General features: G+C 44.8%; 1 pseudogene; it reads left to right on the top strand.

Moving 5' to 3' along the window:
• Positions 1-5,514: 5,514 nt before the first annotated feature.
• Positions 5,515-5,959, top strand: LOC141569584 (myosin regulatory light chain 2, smooth muscle minor isoform pseudogene; annotated as a pseudogene).
• The last annotated feature ends 1,277 nt before the right edge of the window (positions 5,960-7,236 follow it).

The raw sequence follows: 7,236 nt of genomic DNA, 5'->3' as shown, positions 1-7,236 counted from the left end.
CAAACAATTCATATTGTGATACAGCAGGGCTGTGGAACAACATGGCTGCCAGGTGACCCTCGGGCAACGCCCCTCCGGGGAATTGCAGTCCTCACTCTTAGGTGGAAAGGGAAAGTGCACTCTCTGAGACAGAAGAGAGCTGACTTATACAGAGGGAAGTCCCTGCCCGTGGTCCTTGATTGGTCTATCTCTATGCAAATGAGTATTCCAAATCCTCACTGTTTGATTGGTCCAAAAGGCACTGTCCTGATTGGTCAGAATGGAGCTGCTCTGATTGGTCGGTGAAGATGCTAATAGCTGTGTAGCTCCAACTGGATGGGGGAAAGTCTCAGTTTTATTTATTTATTTTATTTTTTATTTTTTAAAGATTTTATTGGGGAAGGGGAACAGGACTTTATTGGGGAACAGTGTATATTTTTCCAGGATTTTTTCCAAGTTGTTGTCCTTTGAATCTTAGTTGTGGAGGGTGCTGTTCAGCTTCAAGTTGTCCTTTCAGTCTTAGTTGTGGAGGGCGCAGCTCAGCTCCAGGTCCAGTTGCCGTTGCTAGTTGTAGGGGGCGCAGCCCACCATCCCTTGCAGGAAATCGAAACTGGCAACCTTGTGGTTGAGAGCCCACTGGCCCATGTGGGAATCGAACCAGCAGCCTTCGGAGTTAGGAGCACAGAGCTCCAACTGCCTGAGCCACCGGGCCGGCCCAAGTCTCAGTTTTATTGGTTGAAATACAATTCCAGGAACTCCTTTATAAGGGTTGGGTCAGCTGGCAGGAACACAGTGCTAGTAGGCAGTTCAGTGTGGGAGGTAGGCAGTTCAATGCAGGTTTCTCCCTGAAATATGGCTTGTGTGAGAGGCCCCTGTTTAGCAATGGCTCCTAGGCTTTGTTTATATATTTGAGCTCAGTTAACCACCAGGAGCCCTTCTCAACAGGTACATTCATTCTTGGGGTCAATGCTATTAATGTGAGGACATTTGGGCTATTTCCATTTTGGCTTTTTTGTTATTCGTTTTTTGGGTTGATAGTTTTCATAGCCACTGTGATTGTGAAGCTGGGGAGAAGGGAATGGGGAATAGTCCAAGTTAAAAAGCCATAAAACCTACAGTTCTTACTGAGATTCAGCAATTTTTCTTGAATAAAAGCCTCTCAGATTGTTGCAAGCCTCTGGTTAATTTCTAGAGTTCTGAACATGACAATTTCTGCCAGTGTTTTTTTGCTTTTATGGAGGAGTAAGCTTATAGAGCAGGTCTTCACCCTGCCATTCCAGACTTCCCACTACTATTCAAGCCTTTTGTGTTTCTCTCTTTTTTAAAAAAAATCTGTGGGCCACTTGGTAAAGAACTTGGACTGCTTCTAGGAACTCATAGTAACCCCCAGCTGACAGCCAGCAAGAAAGTCCAAAAACCATAAGGAAAGGAATTCTGTCAATAGCCAGTGAGCTTGGAAGAGGATCTTGAGCCTTAGATGAAAATTGCAGCCTGGTTTAGATCTAGAGCGGAGGACCCAGCTAACATGTTCCTAGACTCATGACCCTTGTTCTTATCCTTGGCATGCCCCTTTCCCTGCCAAGACCCCAATTCAGAAAGGATACCCTTAATCCAGGACGTTGAAGGGGCTTCGTAATAAAGGAGTTTGTTTTCACAAATATCTTTGAGGATCCATGGAAACCAGAAGTTTTTCATTCTAGGTAGTTATTGTGAAGTGGCCAGGTGGTGAGGAAATATTATTTCTTTTCAGAGTTGCACTTATTATCCCCCATCAAAATACTAGTGGCCTTACATAATTTACAGAGGCCTGGAGAAATTATTCTACTTAAGGGATCATTGTTCCTCAGTTTCACCCAGAGGTGGTAGAGATTTTAGCGGCCACTTCCATATTATTCTAAAAACCTGACACAGACACCAGGGACATAAACAACTCTAAATAGTCCACGTCCCCAGTCACACTCCGCTTTGTGTACTGAAATCCAACAGGAACCCCTGAGATATCTTGAGATTTAACTCAAATTTTTAAAACCTCACTGGACAGATGAAGGCTTCTTCTGCTGATCAGCATAGCTGGCTAGTGATAACCCACCCCAGTTAATCTTACAAGCACAAAAACATTGCCTTCTTTTCCAGCAGAGTAATGCATCTTGCATTCATGGATACTGTATACCATGTTTCCCCGAAAATAAGACCTAGCCAGACCATCAGCTCTAATTCATCTTTTGGAGCAAAAATTAATATAAGACTTGGTCTTATTTTAATATGATATGATATGATATGATATGATATGATATGATAAATACAGGGTCTCATATTATTTTTTGCTCCAAAAGATGCATTAGAGCTGATGGTCCGGCTAGGTCTTATTTTCAGGGAAACGTGGTATGAGAGCCTCATTTTGGCCAAGAAAGGTTTAGAAAGAACCCAAAAACATTCAAACTTTGCCAGCCTTCCACTATTGGACATGTTCATGGAACTAAGTTGTGAAAATGCTCAGTTCTTTAACACAAATCATTCATCTCCAGCAAATCATTTCCAAAACAATTGCCAAGTCATTTCAAAATGTAGGGTGCTCCTCCCCTGATGCATACCTATATCCAATTCGTACTGAGAAAACCATGAAGTCTGACAATAAAGCACGCAAACTCATCCTAGAAAAAGTGCTACATACCTCATTGCTGAATATCACTATGGTCACCTTCAAAGTACTCCCCTTGGGAAGCTATGCACCAATGCCAGCACCTAGTCCACACTGCAAAGCAATTTTGGAACTCTTTTTCTGGAATGGCCATCAGAGCTGTTGTTGCATTGCCCTGGATGTCCTGAATGTCATCAAAATGTCTTCCTTTTAATATTTTCTTTATCTTCTAGTAAAGAAAGAAGTCATTGGGGGGCAGACCAGGTGAGTAGGGAGGGAGTTCCAACACAGTTATTTGTTAACTGGCTAAAACCTCCATCACAGACTGTGCCGTGTGATCTGGTGCATTGTTGTGATGCAAGGGCCATGAATTATTGGTGAAAAGTTCAAGTTGTCTAACTTTTTCATGCAGTCTTCTCAGCACTTCCAAATAGTAAACTTGGTTTACTGTTTGCCCAGTTGGTACAAATTTGTAATGAACAATCCCTCTGATATCAAAAACGGTTAGCAAGGGGCTGGCCTGGTGGCTCAGGCGGTTAGAGCTCTGTGCTCCTAACTCTGAAGGCTGCCGGTTCGATTCCCACATGGGCCAGTGGGCTCTCAACCACAAGGTTGCCAGTTCGATTCCTCGAGTCCCACAAGGAATGGTGGGCTCCGCCCCCTGCAACTAAGATTGAACATGACACCTTGAGCTGAGCTGCCTCCCAGATGGCTCAGTTGGTTGGAGCACATCCTCTCAACCACAAGGTTGCCACTTTGATTCCTCGAGTCCCGCAAGGGATGGTGGGCTGCGCCCCCTGCAGCTAGCAATGGCAACTGGACCTGGAACTGAGCTGCGCCCTCCACAGCTAAGACTGAAAGGACAACAACCTGAAGCTGAATGGCACCCTCCACAACTAAGATTGAAAGGACAACAAGTTGACTTGGAAAAAAAAGTCCTGGAAGTACACCCTGTTCCCCCAATAAAGTCCTGTTCCCCTTCCTCAATAAAATCTTTAAAAAAAAAAAAAAGTTAGCAATATCGTTGCAACAAGTTTGCAAACTTAATTGTCAGACCCTTTTATATCTTGGTACTAGGTAGAAGGCTTCTCCCCAGCTTCTGTTCTACTGAGTGGGTTCTGAGGGTCCTGAGGCAAAGGTAGCATGACTCAGATATTTAAATTTGACAGACTGAAGCCCTGGAGGAGGGAATTTGTTTTCTTCCCTCCTCATCTCTATCTGCTGGTAGGCTACTGCATTTCAGGTGTGTAAGGAGAATCCAATTAAATACATAGTGCCAGCCTGCTGCTGGCAACAGGGTGCCAGGACTTTACAGAGGAGTCCATTGCTGCAGTCCTGGGTTAGGACACACCACAACTCCTTGTTTTACCCAGGCCACTGTGGCCCAAAACAAGACCTACATTGAGCATCCCCAGACTCAGTGTGAGTGGTTCTGAGTCGAGAAACTAAGGCTTTCTATTTAAGAGTATTATGGTGTGTCCAATATGTTTTAAAATGATCTTTAGAAAGAACAAGGCTGAAATATTCATTGTGGATGGCAGCTGCCCTGCCTTACAGCTTCAGCTCCAGCATAAGCAATAGGTGATCACATATTCAAAGAGTACTCTAAACAATAAGCAGGAGATGTGGACAGCAGTTCCCACATTGCTCATCCTAATTCTTGCCAAGAAACTGGAATCCCAGCCTTGCACTCCATCCAGCCTGAGGACTTCTCAATGTCAAATGCCTACCCTCTAGACTTTTACCCATTAGGCTGCCAGACCACTCAAAAACAGTTTCTAGCAAGGACTGGGGTGAGGAATGTGTTGGGAGGCAGAAGTAGTGGGGACAAGTTTTGACCCCAGTTCTGGAGAAACTTGGTGTTAGGGAAGGAAGCAAATCATGGATTTAGATACAAGGACATAAGACAGGAGCCCTGTTATGGGCACCAGGAACAAGGCTGGGGTTTGGTTACGGAAACAAAGCATGAGCCTGACCTCTGGGACCAGAGGTGGATCTGCCACAGAGTGCAATTGACAAGAGTGCACAAGTGCCTGAGCTGAAAATCAGGCAACCTGGTTGCTCCCACCCACTAGTGGTATGGCTTGGTGCACTTGATTGTAAGCCTTCCTTAGTTCATTTGGAAATAAAGAAGTTCACTTATGTCAACCTCTGGAGCCTCAATCTACCACAGAGCTGTGCTTCTCAAACTCTGATGTACACTTGAATCACTGGGGCATCTTGTTAAAATGGAAGTTCTGATTCAGTAGGTCTGGGGTGGGAGCCTTAGACTCAGAAGCTCCCAGGTGATACTGATGCTGCTGGTCCCTGGACGACACTTTGAGTCACAAGCAAGCATAGAGACTACAGAGTGGCTCAAGGGCTCTCTCCACTGGTGTGGATGGAAGGCCAGAGGTCGGACTCTAATCTCCACCCCATCCCCAGCTTCAGCCAGAACAGCTGGACTTTGATTTGTTTTACATATTAGGGTTCCACCTAAGATTTTATTTGAAAAGTAAAAGGAGTCCTTTTGTTTAAGTTTTTTAACGAGATTGAAAACCATTGATTGGATTACAGCCCTTTTGAGGGAGGGGATATTTTAACCTATATTTATTATGGAAATTTTCAAACATACACCGAATCTAAAAGAGAAGTATAAGAAACTCACATACCCTCTACCCAACTTCAACAAGTACCACCATTTTGTCAGTCTTATTTCATATCCAACTGATAGGAACTTAAAAAAACACAAGGCAACCCCTGTTCTGGTGTTTGGCCTCAGGCCCTGTTGAATTGAATAACTTCTGTGATGGCTGACTCGATATTCATTTCTGCTTTAATGAGATTGAGTTTTGACTAGATGAACTGCAACTTCTGAAGGACAGAGTCTCAGAATTAAACAGGCACCATGTTGAGCTATGAGGACAAAGACCACCAAGAAGAGCCGTCAGAGCACAAATTCCAACAAACGTGTTTGCCAGGTTTGACCAGCCAGATTCAGGAGTTCAAAGAGGGCTTCAATATGATGGATCAGAACAGAAGTTTCCAGCTGATGCATACCTCAGTGCCATGAGGAATGAGACCCTAGGGTCTATAAATTTTATTTTTCTCTTCATGGTGTTTGGGAAAAAGTTAAATGGCACAGATTGAGAAGATGTTATCAGAAATATTTTTGCTTTCTTTGATGAAGTAGCAACAGGCAGCATTTAGGAAGATATCTGAGCTGTTGATAACAGTGGGAGATTAGTTTACAGACGAGGAAGTAGATGAGCTGTACAGAGACTATTGACAAAAAGGGAAATTTCAATTACATTGAGCTCATGCACACCCTTAAACCATGGAGCAAAGGACAAAGATCATTGAAAGATCTGTTTTAGCTAAAAACTTCCAATTACTGTGTATTACTCTATTTTATCTCCCAGACACTTACCCTACCCTCATAGAAGCTGTTGAATGTGACTTAATTTCACAGCTTTGCTTTTTTATTTTTTATTTTTGGATGTATTTATTCTAGACTTTTCTGCCACTTAGCACTTATATATTAAGACTGGAGATGGGGGTGAACTTGTAAACTGTATTTGAAAAAGAGATTGTAAATAAAGATCAACAGACGTGAAAGGCCAGGGAAATATATCCATATTTCTGGTCTTGCTGGATTTTTACATTTTCATATAACGAAAATGCTATTTTGAAATGAAGATTATTCAGACTCGAATGGAATTTAATGGCAAGTTAAACAAATAAGTGGTAGTTGGGGTGTTGTGCGGGAGACCCTGCTTGCTGCGCCATTTGTCGTGCAGGGAGGCCTGCGGGGTCTCTGGTCCCGCTCCACATACAAGAACGCAGGATATGGTGAGGCCAAAAAGGAACACCCACGGAGCCATAGGTAGGGGAGTCATACCACTATATTCTCTCTGGCGGCACTATACTCTCACTAGAGGCTGGATCCACACTGTCCGCAAACCGCCATCCACACTTGCCAGCCCAGCTGCCATCTTCTTGCTAGCCCCCATTCTTCTCTTTCTTCTGCTAGCCTAGCCACAGCAGTTATATTAGTGGCCAATGGCTCACTGGTTACAGCTGACGGCCAACTAGTCACAGCTGATGGCCATCCAATCACAATTGATGGCCATTTACTACCTGAGCCAGCACCTGTCTATGTGAGGCCGAGAGCCTGGAAACTGCTTTCTGGGGCTCTGTCCCCACACTCCACCCCTACAGGCTCTCGCCTCACAATTTACGCAACAAGCGTCTTCCGCAAGGGGCCCTGTGCAAGGAGCCTGGAGGTGAATGCAATATCCTGGACACAACTAGGCTCTCTGGGCACAGCCAGGGTTTCTCAGGGCACCACCAGTACTTCTGGGCACGGCCAGACTTCCTGGACTTCTTAGGGTACCACCTGTCTTCCCGGACACAGCCAGGGTTTCTCAGGGCACCACCAGTGCTTCTGGGCACGGCCAGACTTCCTGGACTTCTTAGGGTACCACCTGTCTTCCCAGACACAGCCAGGGTTTCTCAGGGCACCACCAGTACTTCTGGGCACGGCCAGACGTCCTGGACTTCTTAGGGTACCACTAGTTTCCCCGGGCACAGCTAGGATTTCCCAGGGCACTACCACTCTCTCTGGGAACAGCCCGACT

This window comes from Rhinolophus sinicus, chromosome 18 (genome assembly GCF_057876585.1).
Source record: "Rhinolophus sinicus isolate RSI-liver-muscle chromosome 18, RSI-T2T, whole genome shotgun sequence".
In the NCBI taxonomy this organism is placed as follows: Eukaryota; Metazoa; Chordata; class Mammalia; order Chiroptera; family Rhinolophidae; genus Rhinolophus; species Rhinolophus sinicus.
The sequence above is the reverse complement of the archived record's forward strand: the minus strand, read 5'-3'. Positions and strand labels throughout refer to the sequence as shown.